At 46.0% G+C, this 25,600-nt stretch overlaps 1 protein-coding gene across 17 annotated transcripts in view; it reads right to left on the bottom strand.

Annotated features, from left to right (window-relative positions):
* Positions 1-25,600, bottom strand: part of RIMBP2 (RIMS binding protein 2) — a 223,087-nt gene that overhangs the window by 155,287 nt on the left and 42,200 nt on the right. For all 17 annotated transcript variants that reach the window (XM_048514169.1, XM_048514168.1, XM_048514171.1 and 14 more), the window contains exon 2: positions 13,061-13,200. The gene's annotated coding sequence lies outside the window, so the exon portion shown is untranslated. The remainder of the gene's footprint in view (positions 1-13,060; positions 13,201-25,600) is intronic.

The following is a 25,600-nucleotide window of genomic DNA, read 5'->3' as shown; positions in this document are numbered from 1 at the left end:
AAAGCCTGAAGCTGCCTTATACCAAGTCAAACTGTTGGTCTATCTAGCTCTGCATTGTCCACTCCGCATGACAGCAGCTTTCCAGAACCTCAGGCCAGTAGAGGTCTTCTCCAGGACCCTCTCCATAAGACCCTTCAACTAGGGATGAGACCTTCTGCATACAAACCAAGCGTTAAGAACATAAGAACATAAGAAAGAGCCTACTGGATCAGACCAGAGTCCATCTAGTCCTGCACTCTTCTATTCGCAGTGGCCCACCAGTTGCCTTTGGGAGTTCACATGCAGGATGTGAAAGCAATAGCCTCCTCCTCCTCCTGCTGCTGCTGCTGCTGCTGCTGCTGCTGCTGCTCCTCCTCCTCCTCCTCCTCCTGAGCACCTGGTCTGCTAAGGCATTTGCAATCTCAGATCAAGGAGGATCAAGATTGGTAGCCATAGATCAACTTCTCCTACAAAAATCTGTTCAAGCCCCTTTTCAAGCTATCCAGGTTAGTGGCCATCACCACCTCCTGTGGCAGCATATTCCAAACACTAATCACGCGTTGCGTGAAGAAATGTTTCCTTTTATTAGTCCTAATTCTTCCCCCTAGCATTTTCAATGAATGCCCCCTGGTTTTAGTATTGTGAGAAAGAGAGAAAAATTTCTCTCTGTCAACATTTTCTACCCCATGCATAATTTTATAAACTTCAATCATATCCCCCCTCAGACGTTTCCTCTCCAAACTAGAGTCCCAAATGCTTCAGCCTCTCCTCATAAGGAACATGCTCCAATCCGTCAATCATCCTTGTTGCCCTTCTCTGCACTTTTTCTACCACTGAGTGTTTTACCACTGAGTCATAATGCTTTCTTTAATAGAAGATGCTGCTCATACCTAAGATTGCCTACCATTAGTTGGGGCCCAGAGAACTGATTTCCAGACTCCAATTACCCTGGAGGAAATAACAGCCATTAAAAAGAACTCTAATACTTGCTTATAAGAATGTTCCATTTGACAGTTGTGGGTTTTCTAGGCTGTGTGGCCATAGTCTGGTCACACAACCCAAAAAACACACAACAGTTCCTTTAAAAAAATATTTTACCAGTATTCCCATTAGCATTACAGCATTGCCAGAAGACAACGTGAAGATTTAAGTCAAAATAGAGTTAAAATATCTAAAATGATGATGCACTAAGATGGAGAGAGGGATGGAATTTGCCCCCAAAGGAATTAGTGATGGCCACAGGCATAGAGAGAGAATTAGACAGATTCACTTCAGCAGGACTCTTCCTATGTTCTTATGATGGTCTCGGCCTCTCTGCCCTGTTGTTGGATTTCCAGAAGATCACTGGTCTGATCCAGCAGAGCTCTTTTTATGTTCTTATGAAGGCCTCGGCCTCTCTGCCCTGTTGTTGGATCTCCAGAACATCATTGGTCTGATCCAGCAGAGCTCTTTTTATGTTCTTATGAAGGCCTCGGCCTCTCTGCCCTGTTGTTGGATCTCCAGAAGATCACTGGTCTGATCCAGCAGAGCTATTTTTATGTTCTTATGAAGGCCTTGGCCTCTATGTCCTGGTGTTGGACCTCCAGAGGAACTGCTTGGTCCCTGTGTGAGACAGGATACTGGCCCAGATGGACCATTGGTCTGACCCATTAAGGTCTTGGCCTCTCCTCCCCATTATTGGATTGCCAGAGAAACTGATTGGCCACTGTGTGAAACAAGAGCACTGGGCTAGATGGACCACTGGTCTGATCCAGCAGGGATATCTTTATGTTCTGAAGCACCATGAAGAGAAAAGGCAGAACAATTCGTAAAATATATATTTCTGTCAATAATCTTTTGGGGGGGAGTAGTGTTTTTGTACGTGCGCATGCGTGTATCTGTTTTTAGAAGATCCAATTCACAACCCTTCGTGAGAATTTCAAGCAGCTGCCCGAACAGGTTTTCTCATTTAGCGAAAGGAACTCAAAATAATTCATTCCTTGCAGTTTTCTTTTCTTTTTTTTCAGGACAGCAACGCTCAACAGGGAGAAATGTGTTTCCACAAGGCAGGTGACTTCCTGAAGAACTATGGGTATTAGCCAATTCTATTCCAAGGCCTGTCAAGGAGAACAGCTTTCTAAATAAAGAAGGTGGAACACACATGCACCAGCTGACAGGGGGGAAAGCGAGAAATCAAGTCTGGGAAAGGGCAAACTGTGGCGTTCCACACTGCACAACACCATGTGTGTGCGCACACATGCACACACACACACACACACAGAGAGAGAGAGAGAGAGAGAGAGAGAGAGAGAGAGAGAGCTGTTGTTGCTGCCTTAGAGGCCTCTTTTTGGTTTTCTCCTCTACGTGAGATGACAACCAGCCAAAGAGATTCGAAAGCAGTCGAAGCTTTTCACAAAAACACCCAGACCTCTGTGGAGAGTTCACACACCAGAGAAATTCTGAAGCTGAACAAAAGATCATGTGCTGACTTTATGGCTCCTTCCACACATGCAGAATAATGCACTTTCAATCCACTTTCAATCCACTTTGCAGCTGGATTGTACTGTGTGGAATAGCAAGATCCATTTGCAAACAGTTGCGAAAGTGGGGTGCTTTGGGGTTTCCGGCTTGCATGGCTTTGTTCCAGTAGCATTTTCTCCTGACGTTTTGCCTGCATCTGTGGCTGGCGAAACGTCAGGAGAAAATGCTACAGGAACATGACCATACAGCCCGGAAACCCCGCAACACCCCAGTGATTCCGGTTATGAAAGCCTTTGACAATAAATTGTGAAAGTGGCTTGAAAGTGCGTTATTCTGCATGTGTGGAAGGGGCCTAGAGATTTCCAGGCAAACAAATCACTCCAGCTCATCCTGGTTCCATAAAGGAAACAGCTGACAAACTGCACTGTTACTCAGGTCTAGCCACATCAAGAAAAATCCTGAACAAACCCTAGTCGATGTTGCCGAAAGGCGACAGCAAAGATCCAGTCCCACTTACTGAAAATCTCAGTGTGCGCAAAGCTTAACATTTTATTTGCAGGTTGATTCTATTTTGAGTTTGTTTAAATAACCCACTAAATGGATAAAATATTTACTGCATGTGCTAGAGTAAACACCGAGCACATCTGCTATTGTACAATCATTTGCAGAAGCGAAGAACAGTCTTGAGTAAACACAGATGTAAGAGCGTGTGGACTTTGAATTTGGCAGAATCTCCTAGAAAGGAAGAATTAAACAGTCCAACTTTATCACCTGGTGAGAAGGGCCAGAGAAGGATACGGATAAAAACAGAGAAGAGGCCGGTCCATACAGATGTAACGTTCAGAAAAGAGCAAAAAACTGTATATCATCACTGAAATTAAGAACATAAGAATATAAGAACAAGCCTGCTGGATCAGACCAGAGTCCATCTAGTCCAGCTCTCTGCTACTTGCAGTGGCCCACCAGGTGCCTTTGGGAGCTCACATGCAGGATGTGAAAGCAATGGCCTTCTGCGGCTGTTGTTCCCGATCACCTGGTCTGTTAAGGCATTTGCAATCTCAGATCAAAGAGGATCAAGATTGGTAGCCATAGATCGACTTCTCCTCCATAAATCTGTCCAAGCCCCTTTTAAAGCTATCCAGGTTAGTGGCCATCACCACCTCCTGTGGCAGCATATTCCAAACACCAATCACACGTTGCGTGAAGAAGTGTTTCCTTTTATTAGTCCTAATTCTTCCCCCCAGCATTTTCAATGAATGCCCCCTGGTTCTAGTATTGTGAGAAAGAGAGAAAAATTTCTCCATGTTGTTTGAATACTGACCGCCTCTCAAGAGATGGAAGAGCATACTGCTGATTTTGGAGAACTTTTGTGAAAAGCCTTACTGGCTACAAAAAACCTCCCCCAAACGACAGCCGTCTCTTATAATTATGAGGCGATAATAATTCTGCTGTAAGGTGTAAAATGGCTTCTTTTGATTACGTTGCAGGTCTGGACTAGTAAGCTTTTAAAGCCGGGTTCTATAAATATTCCTACCTAAACAGCACTCTATATTCATACTGTAATTGAATTTAGATTGAATAGGCAGCAAGCGGTTGTTAAAGTGTGGTTAGCTTCTCTTGGCCAATTCTTGGGCATTGTTGTGCTCTGTTTAAGCTTTAAAAGTGGCTTTTAAGAAATATTCCAGGTTTCAGTGTTTCATGCAAAAAGGTAGGAGGACATTTTAACGTTAGACCATCGCCAACAACCAATGTGTAAATACACTACACCACCCTGGATCTACACATCTGAAGAAGTGAGCCGAGACTCGCAAAAGCCCACATTTTAACAAAAGTACATTTTATTGTCGAAGGCTTCTGCAGCCGGAATCACTGGGGTGCTGTGTGGTTTCCAGGCAGTATGGCTGTGTTCTAGCAGCATTTTCTCCTGATGTTTCGCCTGCATCTGTGGCTGGCGTCACAGATGCCAGCCACAGATGCAGGCGAAACGTCAGGAGAGAATGCTGCTAGAACACGGTCATACAGCCTGGAAACCACATAGCACCCCAAAAGTACATTTTGTTTCATTTTAACACAATAGACCAAGGGTCTTCAAACTATGGCCCTCCAGATGTTCATTGACTACGATTCCCACGAGCCCTACCACTTGGCCATGCTGGCAGGGGCTGATGGGAATTGTAGTCCATGAACATCTGGAGGGCCGTAGTTTGAAGACCCCTGCAATAGACTAAAGTGGTTACCCCTTTGCAATCATTCTTTATGGATAAATTACTTTGATTTGATTTCTATTCCATCCTTTTCCCAACGAAGTCAGGCCCGGAGCAGTTAGCAGCATATTCATATGATACATATAAAACAACTGTAAACATCTGTATCAAAATTTATATAAACCTAACTGAATAAGATGGCACAAAAACAATTTAAAAAATCCTTCTTATATCGTTATTCTCCACAGAATCGAGACTAACTAGAAGGAGGAGGAGGACGCTTCATTGCAAGCACCAGGCCGTTTGAAAGAACGCTACACATACAAGATTAAATACTAACAGCCGGGGGACATGCACCTCTATGTGGAGTCCAGCAGATGAGGCATATTGATGTAGAACAGTCACTGCCTTCAACCATAGGCCCGGCAGCCCACACTACAATGCTAAATTGTCAGTCAAACTGCATTGGGGCTCCTTGAAAATGCATCTTGCTGGCACTTGGTAGCTGCTGGGTGTTGAGCTTTCCTTCATAGGGCTCCCCAAAGCTGCTGGGCAGCACAGAGGTGTGAATACTGCAGGGCAGGAACCCAGGAAGCATGCCCTCTTGACTGTGCCATCTGGCTCCAGAGGGGAAATGCGTAAGGGGACTTTGGGTCCCTGCCCATCCCCGGGCATCAGTACTGCCGCTGGTTGCCGCTGGTGAGGAAAGCATCACTTACACGCGCATTAACCTCTTTCTATCAGCATCTGTTGCAAACCGAGAGCAATTCAAGTTTGCATTTCGCCTTACAAGTCATTCCACCGACAGCTGCAGCCAGTGGTAAATGGCACGGTTGCCTAGTAACCAACAGGTAAGTGCCGGCAGCCGGGGATAGAACTGTGTGTACAGCATGCTTAATGGCCAAAGACAAAGGGGATGTTTGCCTGCACAACCTGTTAAGGCCATCTTGATATCACACTGCTGCTTTGCTTTGGAACAAAATACACACAGAAGGGGGACTTGTCACGCTAAGACCTGATGACCTGCAAAACCTTGGAAAAATCCATTGACGCGGGATGTCTTGATGGCACGGGCTCCAATGGTTTTAGAAGGGAATTAGACAAATTTATGGAAGGGTTTACCAAGTTGATAGCTTAATTGAAAATCTGGGTTTAGAGGCAGCGTGCCCCCGAATGTTAAAAGACCGTGGTGTGGGGCTGCTATTCATGCCCTCCTGGAATCACCTGGCTGGTGAGAAACATGATGCTAGACAGGAATGCAAAAGTCTTATAAATTGTAGCAGCATTTAATTTAATTGCTGTATGGTTAATATAATAAGATTTGTGTTTTTTCCTCTTATTGAAGTTTATAAATTTAAAGAATTTAAGGAATACATTGGATTTAGTTGAAGGAAGAGAAAACCTGATGTAGTTTCAGGTTAGCAGGAAGTAATAATTAAGTTTACTGAAATAATTCGAATTTTCTTTTTTAAATGAAAGTATTCTTTTTTCTTTTAAGTTTCTTCAGTTAATTGTAATTGTGATTTGTTTAATGTGTGCTGTTCTGTAGCTGTTGAGTTTGTAATGTGTGTTTTTTCTTATTTGTGTCTTTTTGTTAAAGCTGTTTTTTTAAACTTAAATTAAAGGAATGAATGAATGAATGAATGAATGAATGAATGAATGAATGAATGAATGAATGAATGAATGAAAGAATGAATGAATGAATGAGATAAATGTTCCCTGCAGGAGAGTTCAATTTTACATATATAGAAGCCTTTCGGGGGTTTTGCAATGAAGGCAGGACTGTCACCCTGGACCATGCTGATGTGTACAAACACAAACCGCCTCCATCAGCCAGACATTACTGAAACAGAATCCTCTCCAGGGATTAGGCGAATGTTCTGTAACAGCGCACACTTAATTCTGGCACCAGAGAATCTTCCCTGACCATTTACTATAACAGAATCCTTAGTATCAAAACAAAGGAAGTTCATGCCTCACCAAAAAACAAGAGAGACACTTGTACACCGCCCAGCTTTACAGTAGAGAGTAGCATTTTGTTCAGTCCATCTTGAAATTATGTCCGATATCTTTTTTTTAAAAAAAATTTTTATTGTATCATTTGAATTTTACAATTTATGATAATAATTTCTTTCTTCATACATTTTCAAACAATACATTTTCCCCCTTTTCTCCCACCCCCCATTGCTTCTTCTTAGTTTTTTCACACAAACAGCAGTAAGTTCATTCTTTGTAGCCTCTTCTCCCATTTTTCTTCGATGACTCGAACTTCTTTCATCCAGTCCACGTATATTATCCATATTTTCAAAATTTCATTCTGTTTGTCTTGCCACGTCTTATTTTTGGTTAGTATATCGAAAATATCCAATGTCACTTGTTCCCAGATATATTCTAACCATTTCTGAATTGTCCATTTTTTCTTTTCTTTCCAGCCCAAGGCTATTGTTGCATGGGCTGCTTTAATCATTATTTTGTATATATAACTATATTGTTTTTCCACCCTTCTGTCTTCCATTACTCCCATAAACATTAAGTCATTATTTAAATCAATCTTTATCTTCACCAGTTTCTCGATATATATTAATACAGTTGTCCAAATTTTTTTTACTTCTGAACATTCTATCCACATATGGCTATAATATGCCTCTTGGTCTCCACAGTGCCAGCATTTTGAACTAAGTCCTTTTATCATGTAGGCTAGTTGTTTTGGTGTTCTATACCATTTTAATATCACTTTTCTTTCTAACTCCATATATTTCTCAATCTTTATATTTTTCCAACTGTCTATTAATTTTTCAATATTTCCAGTATCTAGAGATCCTTCCTTCTCCCATTTTTGTTTCAGTGTTCTTATCATAAAATCCTTATCATCTACCATATGATTGTATATGTGCCCCAAAATTTTCCCTTTATATTTTCCATATAATTCCAAACATTTCGACATTATACATTCTCCTTTTATCCGGAAATTATGTCCGATATCATGTGCCCGCAAGAAAAAAAGAGAATAAAGTTGCAACTGTAGACATGCTTGCCCATAAGGAATGAAAATCTATAGGTTATGCAAACAAGTGCACCTGTCTGGAGCAGAACCTGCCCATGATGGCCATCATGATGATATGTACCTAAGCATCCCTTGCTCACATTCCAGTGTTACCAAAAGATTCAAAGCACGTCGCCACACCCTCAGCCCACAACAATGCCCAGTTCTGCAGAAGCAGGGCAACGGGTGGAGCTTCGGCCTTTGGGCCTTCCTGTATGCACTCTGCTGGTACTTAGTTGGTCACTATGGCCCTTTCCACATGGGTCAATTAACACGGGTCACCCACGGGTTTAAACCAGTAGGGGATGGAACTTCGTACAGTTCCTGCCCCTGCGTCGGGACTGCCCCTCGTTATCTGCTCCAACCTGGCTTAAACAAAAATTACAATTTCTGCCATTCTTTTTAGGAAGCCCGGGTTGAAGCCGCCACCAAGCAAACAGCCCCATGTGGGAGGCGTGTTAGTTGGATGCGGCTCTGTTGTTTCCTCCCCCCACCCCTCTCCTGCGTAGCCACGCAGGAGAGCACCAGCCTAGTATGGCTGCGGGGGTCATCTGTGGCCAGCTGTGGCCAGGGACAGCTACAACTGATGTGTCTCCGTACGAAGGCACACGCTAACTGCGTTGGCTCTGGGGCAGCCCAACCGCCCAGAGCCGTGTGAAGGGCCCGGAGCTGCACCAGGCTCATGTACCCCGCGTTTATCGGCCTGTCCAGAAAGGGCCTATGCAAAACAGAATGCTGTACTAATCAGACAATTGAGCTAATAAAACAGTGCTGCTCTCCTCTTGTTCTTAGCAGAACATCTCCAGGGATGGAGGTATGTCAGTCTGGGAAATGGCGCAGGAGTTGGAAGAGTTAGATCCATTTGCCCCCAAACTGTATCGTCCCTCTCCACCCTCCCCAGGTAGATTTTCAAGGGCCCAATTACTTTGCAGGAGCTCCGACGAGAGAACGGCAACACCCTTGACATTCGTCTCGCCACGCGTTCGAGCAGCCGTGGGACTGAAGCGCACCCAGATACCGTGTTTCCCGAATTAATTTTTGCTCCCAAAGATGCGCTATGTCTTATTTTCAGGGGATGTCTTATTTTTCTGTGTTCTGTTCGTCAGGCATGCTTCCAAACAAAAACTTTGCTATGTCTTAATTTTGGGGGATGCCTTATATTTCACACTTCAGCAAAACCTCTACTATGTCTTATTTTTCGGGGGTGTCTTATATTCGGGGAAACAGGGTAGGCGGCCATTCCATTGTGAGATTAAACAGCGCATTAAAAACGTTGGCCAGGTTTACCGTTTGCCACCCTAGCCTGCTTCAGAAGAGAGGACAAGGCAGGCGGCTGCAAAGTTAATGAACGTCTCACGGAGCAGGCGGCGAACAGGGGTGTGACGGAGATACGGGAGCATCCCTATTTGTGAAATGTCAGAGAAGCATGAGGCATGAAGCAGCCCTATGCTTTGGCACAGAAATGCATGCTATCAGGAGTTACAGCAGGCATATAATGATACACATTAACAACAAAATGATGCCTTCAGCAGAGACGCTTCCAAACCTTTCAAATAGATCCAGAGTTAATCCACAATTTTCAGACTGGCGTCGCACTTCCCTCGGCACGCCTGTCAAAACCTTGTGCTGCCCTGCAAGCTATTTAAAGCAAGGTTTTTCGGACCGCGCATAGTTATTTCGACTCCTTCCTGCAATTAGACACAAACACGTCCCCATAGGGCAACAGCCTCATCTATGCGGCCCGAACTGAAAGATCACAGGCCTCCGTTCTCTCCAGCCAGTGTTAAGGGCTATTATCGAGCTGGTGAAGGTTAATTCCCCAGGCATCGGGATGTATTCATTGCTGAAAAACCGCCCGAGCAAAATCTCAGTTAAGTCAGCGTGCTTAGTTTCAAGTGGAGCTGCAGGATCGTTTCCCAAAATTCAATCATATTTCTCTCTTCAAACAGAAAGCCAACAGTGTCATTTGGCACGTTTGCCCCCCCCCGCCCCCGGCTGCCCCCCCTTCCTTAACAGCTGAAGCAGAAATAGACCTTTCCGCAGATGAAACCCAGAAATTGACATAAAGGAACAGGAGCGACTCATATCAAACTGATCACAGCAGGAACCTGGAATATTCTGGTTTTGGTTTTGCTACAACCAGTTTGCGCTGACTGTTTTTCCTGCCATCAAGCGGCAGCCGACTTATGGCTATCCGCAGAGGCATAGCTCCAAGGGAGGGGGGACGCAACACACCAGGCGTGCACCCCTGTGAGGGTGTGGCAAGGGCATTCTGGGGGCGTGGAGGAGGCATTCGAGGGGGCGTGGCATGGTGGGACGGGGCGCAGGACGCACCAGTGCACTGGGCGCTTTCCTCCCTTGCTACGCCTCTGGCAATCCCACAGGGTTGTAAGGTGATAGACCAGAGGTGTCCAACTCTGGTGCTTCAGATGTTCATGGACTACAATTCCCATCAGCCCCTGCATGGGCTGATGGGAATTGTAGTCCATGAACATCTGAAGCACCAGAGTTGGACACCTCCGCCACAGACATTCAAAGGTGGTTTGCCATTGCCTACCTCTGCGTAGCGACTCTGGACTTTCTTGGACCCTTGACCCTAAACTTCCTGGACGTCCCATCCAAATATTGACCAGGGCCAACCGTGCTTAACTATTGAGTTCTGACAAAATCAGGCTGGCCTTGGCCATCCAAGTCAGGAGAACCAGGTTGCTAGATTAATTAATGTGTTTCTTGTTAGCTTATTGAGCTTACTTCAATTCAATTCAACCTTTAATGGCATATAAATTGAGCTTGCTTAACATCGTTCACCTTTATTATCGATTCAAAGAGCAGGAAAGATCCTTCAGACCTTCGACCTGCAATCAGACGCACGCTCTTCTTCATAACACAACAGCCTCATATCTGAGCCAGTGTGGTGTAGTGGTTAAGAGCAGATGCACTTTAATCTGGAGAACCAGGTTTGATTCCCCGCTCTGCCACTTGAGATGTGAAGGCTTATCTGGTGAACCAGGTTAGTTTGTGCACTCCAACACATGCCAGCTGGGTGACCTTGGGCTAGACAGTTTTTTGGAGATCTCTCAGCCCCACCCACCTCACAGGGTGTTTGTTGTGGGGTGGGGGGGAGGGAAGGGAAAGGAGATTGTAAGCTCCTTTGAGTCTCCTTAGACGAGGAAAAGGGGGGATATAAATCCAAACTGTTCTTATTATTATTGTTATTTAACATCATTTGCCTTTATTATCGATTCGGAAACAGGAAAGATCTTTCATATCACCTGCTACCTGAGCCTTCAATTGGAGATGCCGGGTATTGAACTTAGGAACTTTTCTATTCCAAGCAGGTACTCTACCACTGACTCACGGCCCCTTCTGCACTGGCCCCTCTTTACAAGATGTTATTATTGAGATAGTAGGGCTCAGGAACAAACCCCACTGCAAGTCAGCAGGACTAACTTTCTCGTGAATAAGTAAGGAAGGTCCTCTTAATCTTTTCCAGCAAGCTTCATTTTGGGGAAGCTCTTCCAGTGCTCAAAAAGGGTATATTTAGACTGCATTATCCTCATTGCTGTGATGTGGGTACCAAATGTTTTGATAAAAGGAGCCGTTATTCAGAGCATCTGGTTCTCACATGTATCACATGGAGACAGAATTTTAAATGCAGGGAGGTACCATATATAGAATAAGGGTGTTATAGCCCATCTTGCTCACAGCAATTCACCCTGACTGGTAGAAACTCTCAGACCCCATCACTAAAGGTTCTTTAACGGTAGATGTGAGAATTGCATCTATAACCTTATAGGTGCAATATACTGTTAGAACATAAGAAAGAGCCTGCTGGATCAGACCAGAGTTCATCTAGTCCAGCACTCTGCTATTCGCAGTGGCCCACCAGATGTCTCTGGGAGTTCACATGCAGGATGTGAAAGCAGTGGCCTTCTGCTGCCGCTGCTGCTCCTGAGCACCTGGTCTGCTAAGGCATTTGCAATCTCAGATCAAGGAGGATCAAGATTGGTAGCCATAGATTGACTTCTCCTCCATAAATCTGTCCAAGCCCCTTTTAAAGCTATTCTGTTATTCTGTGGCTTCTTCACCCAATGATATACCTTGCGCTGTTTCCCCCAGTTTAAAGATGAGGTTGGTCCTTTCAGAAATCACAGTTGTTACTGAACCTTTATCTCAGACCTGTTTGCATGACTAATAGCCTGAATAGCTCAGACTAGCTTGTGCTGGTCAGAGCTCATCAGGGTTAGTCACAGTTAGTAGTTGGATGGAAGACCACCACAGAAGTCAAGGGTGGATACGCAAAGGAAGGCAATGGCAAACCACTCCTATACATCTCCTGCCTTAAAACCCTTGAAAGTCCTGTTGTGATTTGATGGCACATAGTGATTATTAAATATAAGCCAAAAAACGTAATTATTAATAGATTTGGAAGAAGAGGGTCTAGAGCAGTGGTTCTCAACCTTCCTAATGCCGCGACCCTTTAATACAGTTCCTCATGTGGTGGTGACCCCCAACCCTAACATTTATCCATTTTACAGATGGAGAACACTGATGCAGAGAGTCTTAGGCGACCCCTGTGAAAGGGTCGTTTGACCCCCAAAGGGGTCCCAATCCACAGGTTGAGAACCACTGGTCTAGAATGAGCATGAGGAGACCTGACAGTGGAGATGCAAATCCATAAACCTTAACGCTATTTTGCAGATATTCTATGAGTCACATAATAAAAGAGTCAGTAGGAACTCCTGTTGAAAGCAGATGCTTCACTGGTGAATTCACATCTACAGATCTACAGCAGACTACAAATAGAAAGCTTAAGTGACTAAGTGGTGACAAATCCAGGCTTCTGCAAAAATTAAAGCAAAGACCAAAGCAACATGCAGAGAGCCAGTCTCATTCTCAAGTCACTTGCCAGGTAATATATTGACTTCAAAATGTTTCATTTGATAACCCCTCTTTAGGAAATATTCTGAAGCAGAGGTGTAGCTAGGGAAAATGGAGCCTGGGGGCAAAATCTGAATTTTTTACCCTTCCCCCCCCCCCCCAGGACCCAGGTTTACTGCCCAGAGCCAGTGAGGCACCCCAGTCTACCACCCGGAGCCATCAAATGCAGCTCGGGCCTGGTGCCCCCCACATGTGATTAGATGGTGTGCACCCAGGGACATGTGATACCCCATGTTCCTCTGGCAGATACGCCCCTGTATCTGCCAGAGAGACCCAAATGTGTTAACAGATGGAGAGAGAGAGAGAGAGAGAGAGAGAGAGAGAGAGAGAGAGAGAGAGAGAGAGTGAAAACTATGGGTTTAATACCCCCGAACTGCAAAACGAAGCAAGTCAAAGAAGTCCAAAGAGAGAAAATTTCAAACGGATGACTTACTGAAAACCTCCACTGTGATTCCCTTGGCTTAGCGTGGTGGCATCAGACTGAAAAGCCCGGCTTTGACGCTCTAAAAAACGGATCCAGTCAAGTGTTTTCTGTGGCACTGCAGGTTGTAGGTGTGGTAATACATTTCCAAACTGGGGAAGACAAAAAGGAAAGATACATAGAGAAGCGTTTGTTTTGGGCTCAAATCTTCCGTTGAATAAACACTTGTAGCGATCTACAATCGACCATCTTTCAAAACGCTGCGTTTTGAAATCTCAGATCTCACCAATCCTAGCCAGAGATTTAAGATTTCTGTTACATTTTCATTTTTATCACCATCATAAGTTATGCCTTTAGACACCAACTCTCTTAGTAAGTCATTTACACGCAGCAATGAAAAATATCCTCCTTGTCCTAAGCCACAGGTGTCAAACTCGCGGCCCTCCAGATGTTATGGACTACAGTTCCCATCATCCCCTGGATGGAAATGACTACTTTGGAGGGTTGAGTCTTATGGCCTTACCCTTATGAGGTCCCTCCCCCACAGGCCAAAACAGTCCTGGAAAGGTCCCTGCTCCCTCTCCATGCCTTTAATTCACAGAAAGGGAAGCTTAGAATGCCGTGGTTGCTTAACAACAGCCACTGAAGGAATCGGGGTTTTTTTTAAAGCTGCAGGCATTCATTTTATCATTTTGGAGTTTTTAAACTCCCAACATTTTTTTTTAAGATTTCAGATTTTTCTGTATGTCAGGTTTGTAAACAGGCCTGTCTTGCCCATTCAGTGCTCCAGTCTCTGGATGTCAGTATCCTCAGATCTGGCCGACTTCATCATTACTATATAGATAAATCTTATTATTAGCATACTCCCCCCCTCCCCCCCCCCCCCCCCCCCCACATACACACACATCTCTCTTTAACCCACACACACTGATGCCACATGAGATTCCTTCCTTGGCACCAGCTCAGTTTTGATGACCTTGCCAAGTTTTTATCAGCTCTTCTAATAATATTAAAAGATGGCCTCATGCCACCTTCCATCTTCATAGTAGGCACGAGACGGCGCGGTTGTTCATTTATTCATAGGCTTACTGGGGGCCGCTTTTGTATCGGCTGAATAAGACCGTAACTCAATCTCCAGGACCCATTCAGCTTAATGAAACCTTTGGATAAAGATACGCTGCTTTCTTAGCAATAATAGGGTCATTTTACCTATACCAGTAAAAAAGAAAATGAAGAAAACAAAAGAGATTGGTAGAGCAACCTTGGTCAGAAGGATCTCAGATACTGCAGGTGCTGCTGTGTTCATATTTTAAAATCAGAAAGGCCCACAAGCAAAGATGAGTCCAATGCATGAGGATACTCCCTAGTTCATTAAATCCTTTCTTACCAATGGAACACATTGACAGCAACTGGAAGATTTTTTCACTTAGCTGATTCTTCTCCTAGCCTTTAAGAACATAAGAACAAGCCAGCTGGATCAGACCAGAGTCCATCTAGTCCACCTCTCTGCTACTTGCAGTGGCCCACCAGGTGCCTTTGGGAGCTCACATGCAGGATGTGAAAGCAATGGCCTTCTGCGGCAGTTGCTCCCGAGCACCTGGACTGTTAAGGCATAAGACCATGCCCCTTCTACCCACCTGGTCTTCCCCAACCTTTCCAGCCCTCCTCAAATCTGCCTCATGTGCCCTTCTGTTATATGGCCCGGCCTCCTCTTCCCTTTCCCTATGCCCGGGAGGTGCCATCTAAACTGACCTCTCACCCCACTTCCATAGAAGTTGTACTATTTGTTGAACATTCTATTGCTGAGGAGTGAGGAGATGCATGAACATACCATGACATCAGTGCAGTTCAGCAATAGATGCAAAGGTTTCCAGGTAACAGACTCAGCTCCTAGCCAATTAGATTTCTAAGAAACATTTCCAGATGCTAGCCCTTTATTGGTGAGGCTACTGTGCCTTGAAGAACTGCCAGCATGGCACAAAGGTCAGGAGAGTGGCAAACTCTAATATGGAGAACTGGGTTTGATTCCCCACTCCTGTACTGAAGCCTGCTGGGTGACCTTGGGTCAGACACAGTTCTTTCAGAACTCTCTCAGCCCCACCTTCCTCATAAGGTGTTTGTTGCTGGGAAAAGAAGGGAAGGAGTTTGTAAGCCGCTTTGAGACTCCTTACAGGAGAGAAAAGCGGGATATAAATCCAAACTCTTCTTCTTATGCAAGTGTCATCAACTCACAACTGACTTATGGTGACTCCAGCAAGGGACTTTCAAGGCAAGTGAGAAGCAGAGGTGGTTTGCCATTGCCTTCCTCTGCATAGTGTTCCTTGGTGGTCTCCCATCCAAGTACCGACCCTACTTAGCTTCTCAGATTGCATGAGACTGAGCCAGTGGTGGGATCTAAAAATTTTAGTAACAGGTTCCCATGGTGGTGGGATTCAAACTGTGCCGTAGCGCCAATGGGACTGGGCAGGGCACAATGGGGGTGTGGATGGGCATTCTGGGGGTGGGGCATTCCTGGGTGGGGCTGTGGCAAGGACGCAGCTGCTGCGCCAGTCCTTGGGTGGGAAACAAATGCACGCAGGCGCAGGCTGCCACGCACGCCGGTGCACCTCCTGCTAGACTGCTTCAAGTTCTGCGCGCTACTGGTGAGAGGAGGGGAGTAACTAAGGCAAAAATCACATGGCAAAATCACCAATTAGTAACCCCCTCTCGGCACACACAAATAATTAGTAACCTACTTTCGGGAACCTGAGAGAATCTGCTGGATCCCACCTCTGGACTGAGCTGCCCCAGGCCACCTGGCCTCCCAAACAACCGCTAGTGAATGCAAAATTGAAATTCTATGCAGCATGGCGAGGGGGAAAGTATTCCTGCCGAATTCTTGCCTCTCGTAGACCTCTCAAAGGTGAAGAAGCAATACACACTCGCAGACACAAGGTGATGGCAATTTGTTTTTCTCTCAGAGGTGTTAAGATGAATCATTATGCACAATCATTGCTCGTTTTAGCTACGGTTAGCTTCTGAAATGAGGGTTCCGCTTACAGATCAATTCTCAGTCATTTCCTCGTTTGCCTGGACAAATGTTGACAACTGGGGGCTCCGTGGTTGCCTTCTATCTGCAGCTGGGAAGGGAATCGCCGGGGAACAAGGCAGCATCAAACCAGGATTGAGCCAGCGTGTCTGTGCTCATACATCGTATGAAGGCAAAGCTTCCGCACAGCAGGTCGGATCCTGTGGTGTGCATGCGCAACGACTGAGAAAGGAGAAGAGGATGAAATTGTTCACTCTTTCCTGTCCTGCAAGTGCAGTGCTTTCATGCAAGAGGCAGAAAGGGGTCTCCAGGAAAGCCTAGGAGAAGACTCAGCAGGGCCTTGGGACCTCTCACAATTACAGCTGATCTCCAGTCTAAGGAAGGAAGGAAGGAAGGAAGGAAGGAAGGAAGGAAGGAAGGAAGGAAGGAAGGAAGGAAGGAAGGAAGGAAGGAAGGAAGGAAGGAAGGAAGGAAGGAAGGAAGGAAGGAAGGAAGGAAGGAAGGAAGGAAGGAATCCATTTCAGTTGGAGACCAAATCAAAGCAAAATCTTCAAGTGAAACAAGCCTTTCTGAAGACAGACAACCATGCTAACCACAGTTAGTTCAATAAAAGCATGTTTTTGAGCAAAGTGGAGGGGTGCCAACTCCAGGTTCTAGAATTCCTGGAGGATGGAACCTTGCAAAAGGATGTGGGGGAGAGAGCTCAGCAGGCATGTGAAACCATAGAGTCTGCCCTCCAACGCTGCCATTTTCTCCAGGGGAACAGACTTCTGTAATCTAGGAGCTCTCCAGGCAGGGTTCCAAGGTGGTGGCCGGAGATCTCCTGGGATTGCAGACAATCTCCAGGCAAGACGGATCAGTAGTTCTGGAGAAAATGGCTGCTTTGGAAGGTGGACTGTGTGAAACTATACCCACGGAACTGCCTCCCCTCCCCAAATCTTGCTCTCCTAAGGCTCCAACCAATCTCCAGGTATCTTCTAACCTTAATCTGGCAATCCCATCTCCATGCCCCATCTGGAGTTTGGTAACCACAGAACTAAGAGAGTGTAGGGGTTTTTTTTTAAAAAAAAGAAGATTCTACTAGGCCTTTACAAGGTAGAAATGAAGGAGAGGAGGTTTTCACAAACATATGAATCTCTACACAAGGAGAAACTTTACTGGTATCACCTCCTTGAAAGGTATAATCTTTTAGATTATAATGTCTGTTCAATGCTTCTTTCTTGTGCGGAAAGGGGGAGATACTTTTCTCTCCTCCGCTAACTGGGTTATGAACTCTCAAGGGGATATTCTGGCAGCTTTTGAGAGATAACACAACACAGATCCCCCCCCCTCCCAAAACACCCCTCCTCTAATTGCAGCATTTCTCATAGAGGCCTGCATTATGGTACAGCACGTCGGGAATTTATCGGAAGGGGTGCTGCCATCTTGCTGTACGTTGGGCCATCTCCAATATAATTTAGGAAAGGCTTTGCCTTTTTTGTTTTCATTTGCTCTTCACTTACCCACAATGACAAATGAACTGCAGCCGAGGAATTGGTAGCCAGAGAACAAGGCAGAGAACAACGTTCAATGAAGCGGGCAAAATGTCAGCAATTACGGAGCTATCCATCTCTCGGGGCACTTCTGGAAACATTGCTTCTGAGTGGAAATGCATTGGGATGAGCCTCGCTCCTGTCGCATTGCTAAAGCTTTGCAAAACACAGTAGAATTGCACCTGGGTTACTTTCTTCTCACCCTTCCTTGCCCGGTCCCCTTTGGAAATGAATCAGGCATTCCGGATATGCCTCTCTTACTTCCTCAAGTTTCACTTCATGTGCTACCTAGTTGCCTTTTCTCCATCTGTATGGTGAAAGGACTTGGCTGGCTGGCTGATAGGCTCTCTCTCTCTCTCTCTGTGTGTGTGTGTGTGTGTGTGTGTGTGTGTGTGTGTGTGTGTGTGTGTGTGTGTGTGTGTGTAAAGAGCCATCAAGTCACAACCAACAGAGGCCCCCATAAACATGGGTTAAGGACGGGATAAAACCTGGGTTGGGGGGGGGGGGACTTCGCACGGTTCCCGCTCCTAATGCGAGTCCACTCCGCATTCCCCCCTGCCCCGCCTCAGGTTTTCCAAGTACGATTCTTTTGTTGTAATGTGCCTCGCAGCCACGGCTGAGCAAACAGCTGGGCAGGAGGGACTTTAGTCAGGCACGCTTTCCTTTATATATGCTTTCCTTTATATATATAAGGGGAGTATTTTGGCTGAGGGGTTTCATTCGTGCCTGCCTGTGAAGCTATGCATCGGTGGAAGATAAGTTTTTAAAAAACCACGCCTCCATGCAAAGGTGCGCACCCTGGCCAATGCGCCAGCCATGTCCACAGGACAGTCAGCCATGTGAATGGTCCGAGGTGAAGACAGGCTCATGTATCCCGCCTCCAACCCGCTTGTAATTTGCTGTGCGGAAAGGGCCTTATGGCAACCTTAGTGGGTTTCAAGGCAAGATACTGACAGAGGTGGTTTGCCATTTCCTGCCTCTGCATAGCCTCCCATCCAAGTACTCACCGCAGCCTTTTTAAAGATAAAACACTCAGAATCCTGGCCCGCCCAACAGCAAAGAAGCCATAGAAAGAAGAGAATGTTTCTTTGTTAGGTTGCAAATTCGAGTTCAGTGTCACTTTGGAGGCCAATAAGATTTTTGGGATGTGAGCTTTGACTGTCAAAAGCCCCTACCCCAAAAACTTACTCATCTCTAAGGTGCTGATATGAATCGAGCCATTTTCTGATGCTTTAGCAACAATCTCTTCTTCTTGTGAACCTTAGTTGCATGTTTACATTAACCTGACTTATCAAGTGAAACTCTTGGACCATTCAACCTTCTCTCACCGAGAGACTCTCCAGCAGAGAGAGGTTTTTGCAACACTTTCCACACACAGTCCTTTAGTTAGAGAAGTCGAGCACTGAACCGGAACAAAGTTCTGCACGCAAAGTATGTCCTCTGCCTCTAAGCTACATCCCTCACTGAAATTAAACAACCTCCCCAGCTACCAAATGAGATTTGCTGCTTCTCACCCTATTCGATGCATTAAATGGAAAACACACCTTTCTTCTTAAAAAGCTTTGCTATCATTCGAGGCCTTTCTTTTCAAAGTCTCCCATATTGATTTTTTTTTAAGTCAAAGTAAACAGCAAGTAATATTGCCAACACACAGCGCTGTTAAATTAGCAGCAGATGGCACAGCAGAGAGGACCGTAAAGGGGGAAAAAAAGATTCGCTGAAGCACGTGCTGTGAGCAGTGAAAAGTTCCAGAAATCGTCCCCAAGACAACCTAGTAGTGGAACCACGTTTTTTTGTTTAGCGTTCATCTGTTTGCAGCCCTAGCCTAAAACTCTGTAATGATCAAACTGGGCATGAATGGAACATCTGTGATAGGATCTCATGATGTATGTTACAAAGCGGTCGTGGCCTTGATCCAAATCTTTGTTTTACTGTTTCTTAGCCTTAAAAAATATGACAGAAGAAGAAGAAGAAGAAGAAGAAGAAGAAGAAGAAGAAGAAGAAGAAGAAGAAGAAGAAGAAGAAGAAGAAGAAGAAGAAGAGAGGAGGAGGAGGAGAAGGAGGAGAAGTTTGGATTTATATCCCCCCTTTCTCTCCTGCAGGAGACTCAAAAGGGTTTACAATCTCCTTGCCCTTCCCTCCTCACAACAAACACCCTGTGAGGTAGGTGGGGCTGAGAGAGCTCCGAGAAGCTGTGACTAGCCCAAGGTCACCCAGCTGGCGTGTGTGGGAGTGCACAGGCTAATCTGAATTCCCTAGATAAGCCTCCACAGCTCAGGCGGCAGAGCTGGGAATCAAACCCGGTTCCTCCAGATTAGATATACGAGCTCTTAACCTCTTACACCACTGGAGGAGGAGGAGGAGGAGGAGGAGGAGGAGGAGGAGGAGGAGGAGGAGGAGGAGGCGGCAACGGCGGTGGCGGAGTAGTCGTTTGGATTTATACCCCACCAGTGGAAGGTAAATTTTTTTTTAAATGCCTCCGTACAAAGGCGAGCGCCCAGGCCAATGCACTCGCTGTCCACAGGACAGCCAGCCATACAAACGGCCTGGAGCGAGGATGGGTTCATTTATTCCACCTGCAACCCACTTTAGATTTGCTGTGCGGAAAGGGCCTAAGATAGTCATAAACTCAGTTGCTGACCAGGTGACCTTAAGGGTTAGAAAGAGATAACAAGGCAGGATTTATTCTACAGCCATAAACCCTCCCTTCTCACAATGACAGTGCAATAATTTAATCAGCTTAATTGCCTGGAACACAGTGCCAAGGTTCGGTGACCTTGAAGACCCAGGGAGTAAAACATGGGACCACATTTTAATTTCCAGCAACCTGAGTTTCTTATCAGTTGGCAAAGGTCAGAGCGCCGGTCTTTTTGCTAGTGCACAGCACAGTTGAATTCTCTCTACTATTTTAGAGCAGACCTCAGCCAAACTTTGAAAGAACAAGAAACTGTGAGTGGGACACAGTTTCTTGACAAAAAGGACATTTTGGAGGTCCTTAATTCATCGGGTCGCAATAGATTGGAAGTAACTTTGCAGCACTTGACACACACGCTTAGGCCCTTCTGCACAGGCCAATAAAGAAGAAGAAGAGTTTGGATTTATATCCCCCCTTTCTCTCCTGCAGGAGACTCAAAGGGGCTTACAATCTCCTTGCCCTTCCCCCCTCACAACAAACACCCTGTGAGGTGGGTGGGGCTGAGAGAGCTCTGAGGAGCTGTGACTAGAACATAAGAACCTAAGAACCTAAGAACAAGCCAGCTGGATCAGACCAGAGTCCATCTGGTCCAGCTCTCTGCTACTCGCAGTGGCCCACCAGGTGCCTTTGGGAGCTCACAAAGGATGTGAAAGCAATGGCCTTCTGCGGCTGTTGCTCCCGAGCACCTGGTCTGTTCAGGCATTTGAAATCTCAGATCAAAGAGGATCAAGATTGGTAGCCATAAATCAACTTCTCCTCCATAAATTTGTCCAAGCCCCTTTTAAAGCTATCCAGGTTAGTGGCCATCACCACCTCCTGTGGCAGCATATTCCAAACACCAATCACACGTTGCGTGAAGAAGTGTTTCCTTTTATTAGTCCTAATTCTTCCCCCCGGCATTTTCAATGTATGCCCCCTGGTTCTAGTATTGTGAGAAAGAGAGAAAAATTTCTCTCTGTCAACATTTTCTACCCCATGCATAATTTTATAGACTTCAATCATATCCCCCCTCAGACGTCTCCTCTCCAAACTAAAGAGTCCCAAACGCTGCAGCCTCTCCTCATAGGGAAGGTGCTCTAGTCCCTCAATCATCCTTGTTGCCCTTGTTGCCCAAGGTCACCCAGCTGGCGTGTGTGGGAGTGTACAGGCTAATCTGAATTCCCCAGATAAGCCTCCACAGCTCAGGCGGCAGAACGGGGAATCAAACCCGGTTCCTCCCGATTAGATACACGAGCTCTTAACCTCCTACGCCACTGCTGCGTCCTAGGTGTAGGACGGTAATAAAGTTGGGGGGGGGGGTGGCTTTGCACAGATCCTGCCCTCAAAATGAGTCTGTCCCATGTTGTTTTCTCCAAACCGCTTTTTAAAAAATTGCTAAACAAGCGATCCTTTTCAAAAATCCCGGGTTGTAGTTCTTTGCAAGCAAATGGCCGTGCAGGAGGTGCTTTATTTGCCTCTGTTTTCCTTTTAAAAAAATTCATGGCTTGCTTCTGCATAGCTACACAGGTGCAGGTGGTTATATCCCAGGATATCGGCATGGCTATGTGGGTTCATTTGTGAATGCCTGCATAGCTACGTATGTGTGGGAAGTAATTGAAAATAAAGATGCGCCTCCATGCGATGGCACGACAGCAACCCGGATTTTTTCCATGGGCTCCAGTCGCTGCCTGCGTGGATGCATGCGAACTCAAGAACAAGAAAACGGGTTTCTTTATCCTGACTGCAACCTGTTCTACATTTGCTGTGCAAAAGGGGCCTTAGGGAGGTGGGCTGAGAAATTACAAATCCTTCCCACCCTGCAGTCAAATCTACTTTCATTCTAGTCTTTCCTGAATGACAGGGGCAAAGCCGGTTTGGGAAATATCAAAACCCACTTGGCAAAAGAAGAAGAAAAGGAGGAGAGTTTGGAATAATACCCCACCTTTCTCTCCTGTCAGGAGACTCAAGGGGCGTTTTCGCACACACTTTTTATTCTAGAATAAAAGCAAACCGCATTGATTCCTGACCTTTTTGATGCAGTTTCGTCGCTCGATGGCATTCACACATGGCCAGGTAGTCACACATCTTCTGCCTGCTCATCTCGCGAACTCCCGGGTTTCTGCATAAGCCCAGGAATGCGGCGCGAACGCATCGCTCTGATTGGCTGTCGCACCATCATGGGGCCGATCCGGGGGCGGGCTTCCAAATTCGCTTCCCATCCCGTTTCCGTGGCCGACGTATTGCTGTTGAGCTGCCGTGTTAACAGGAGGCGAAGCGACCGAATGAGTCACCGTGGCCTGCAAATGTACCGTAAAGCGAACGGTGCCATGGGGACTTGGTAGCTTTCGAGCTATCAGGCGCACCTGGCTTCGAATCCATGAGGAGGGGAGGGAGTCAAGTGAGACTCAAAAGCTGTGAACAATGTACAGGATGGGCGCGGCAAGGCAACCAGCAAGCCCAAATTATGTTCTAACTGGGCTGGATCAAATCGCGTCACACTGTGGGCGTCACCCCTGACTATCAGCTTACTCCAGGGATTTGTTTCGCACCTAGCCACCAGATTGTGGGGGGAAACCGGTTTTTCCAAGAAAGTTGCAGAAGTATCGAGCGACAGGAAAAATGCGGAACAACGGCTGGAATGTGGCACAGAAGGGGGGTCGGGACACATTTCGGCTTAAGTGTGTGCAAACAAATGTGGGAAACAGCAACGAACTCACATGCTGGATCTGCAACAAACAGTGTGTGCAAAAACGCCCAAGGTGACTTATAAACTCCTTTCCCTTCCTCTCCCCACAACAGACACCTTGTGAGGTAGGTGGGGCTGAGAAAGTTCTGAGAGAACTGTGTCTAGCCCAAGGTCACCCAGCAGGAATGTAAGAGTGCAGAAACACATCTGGTTCACCAGATAAGCCTCTGCCACTCAGGTGGAGGAGTGGGGAATCAAACCCAGTTCCTCAGATTAGAATCCACCTGCCCTTAACCACTACACCAAGCTGAAACCACATAACTCAACAGAAGGTGCATAGCTGGAAGTGATCTTTGGTTAGGTGCTCCAAAAAACTATGCTCCAGTCTGAGCGCTAGTGTGGAACAAGTCCAACCTATTCTGTGGTAGTGGCCAGTCTCAAAAGGTGGAAGCAGGCCCCCCCTTTGAAAAGTTTGAGAACCATCAGGTTAGAGCACAGGTGTCAAACTCGCAGCCCTCCAGATGTTATGGACTACAGCTCCCATCATCCCCTGCCAGTATGATGCAGGGGATGATGGGTACTGTAGTCCATAACATCTGGAGGGCCGCGAGTTTGACACCTATGGGTTAGAGCATGGAGTAAGCTGGCGGTCGGCAGCACTGGGACGTTGTGGCTGAAGCTGGCCAGACTGCCATTTTCACATAATGAGTTCAGTTTATTGCTTCACCCGAAATGCATATTTCCCCCTCCCCCGCCCAGCCAAAAATCCTATTTTCAAAAACCAGATCAGACAATACAGCATGAGTTTGTACACAGAGGCATCCTCTCGGATGGTTGACCTGACAGCTCACCAAGGGACTGTTCAGCAAGAACACGCTTGCGAACTAACACGCTGCTGTGAAAGAGAAGCAGAGAGAAACACAATCTTTTTTTAAAAAAAACGAAAACAAAACCAAGCATAGATCTCACGCCGAGGAACACATCAAAAGGGAAAGATAAATTGAACATGAAAGCAATTTATTTGTTTCTCAGTGCCCTTAATGAAAAGCAGTACTTTGTAGTCTCTCTTCTAGCAATGCATGCCAGTTGGGGTGAGGGAATCTATTTTTTTGAGGATGTCATCTAGAAACAAAGCCCAACCGGGCTAGCTGCCTTTAACAAAAGAAGTGTTTGTGCTCACGCACATTGTAGGGTTCATTTCCATGAAGTGTGGCAATGGACCAAGATCCTTGTGGTTAGATCCTTGTGGTTTGAGACCTTTTCTAGGGGCGATTCTGCACTCACTAACTCAACCAAGGTTCAACCCGTCGGCCTGAAAGGTCGATTCCTCCGTTACTCCCCACAGCAACCGAGGTCGTCCTGCCAGAGCCGAACTCAGAGGGCGGGATCACCTCAGCGCGTCATTCACTCCTCGTTCCTGATAGGCTGCTGCATTGCGGCGGGAATGAGAGCGTGAGTCCCTTTTCTTTTCCTTTTTCCATTTCGTTGCTATGAGCAGCATGTAATCTGCCCTCCGTTTATGCACATGGCCATCGCTTCTATACAGAAGCGGGGGGGGGGGAGGCACGCTTTTCGCCAGCGCAAGTCTCCCATTCCGCACACGCCCAAGACTGTGATTGGCTGAACGAGCGAATCGAGGCAATGGAGATTCCCCACTTTACCAACTCCGCCCTGGGTTCGCCGAAAAAACTGTACCTCCCTGGTGGAGTCGGAAATTTAACGGCGGAACGGAGCAGAGAGGAACAGACCCGCGTGGAACTCGCCGGATGTGGGGAGTACCTAGGTGGAACCTAGGTGGAACCTAGGTCAAGTTAGTGAGTGCGAAATCGACCTAGTAGGATTAGTGACTTCATCTGACATTCTGGTTAATTTTGGACAGTTCAACCATTTGCCATATGAAATGAGGGGAGCAGTGAGAAGAGTCTTGTCACAACCAAACATAATCATGAGCATCAAATAACCTTAGTCTACAATGAGGCCATGATAATGGGAGCACACATAGAAATTGCTAGTGAAAGTCACCATATTTTCTCTCTCTGAAGTGTTTTGTGAATGTTACGTATTCACTTTATCACAGCAAAATTCCTGGAGTGGAGTCTGGAGAAGATGAAAACGGGGGAAGGGACGTCAGCAATGGTGGGATTCAGCCCATTCGCACCTATTTGGTAAAACTGATAGCTATTTTTTTGACTAGTTCAGAGAATGATTGTAATTCCACCACTGAGCCCTTTCGGAACCAGTTGTTAAATTATTTGAATCCTACCACTGGACGTCAGCAATGCCCACCCTATAGAGCAGCCATTTCTCCCAGAAGAGCTGATCTCTGTTGTTTTGTTTTCAAAATAGACTCTAGCCCTTTCCGCACAAGCCTTTTAAAACATTTTGAGGCAGGAAAAAAAACACATTTCCTCCATGGAGTTCCACACGATTTTTTTAGCCCCCAAAAGTTTTTATTTGCACCCTCAAAGCATTTTAAATGAATCCCCCTTTAAAATGATTCTCTGGTTGAAATGTTTTGAAACAGTCTTCAGTTGCTGTGTGATCTATTGACTATGTTTCCCACACTTCTCTGTTTCCCTTCACCTGATTATTTTGCTCAGACAGTGAGAAACAGGCACTCAAAACCTACCCT

The sequence above is a fragment of the Sphaerodactylus townsendi genome, linkage group LG13 (genome assembly GCF_021028975.2).
Source record: "Sphaerodactylus townsendi isolate TG3544 linkage group LG13, MPM_Stown_v2.3, whole genome shotgun sequence".
NCBI lineage: Eukaryota > Metazoa > Chordata > Lepidosauria > Squamata > Sphaerodactylidae > Sphaerodactylus > Sphaerodactylus townsendi.
The sequence above is the reverse complement of the archived record's forward strand: the minus strand, read 5'-3'. Positions and strand labels throughout refer to the sequence as shown.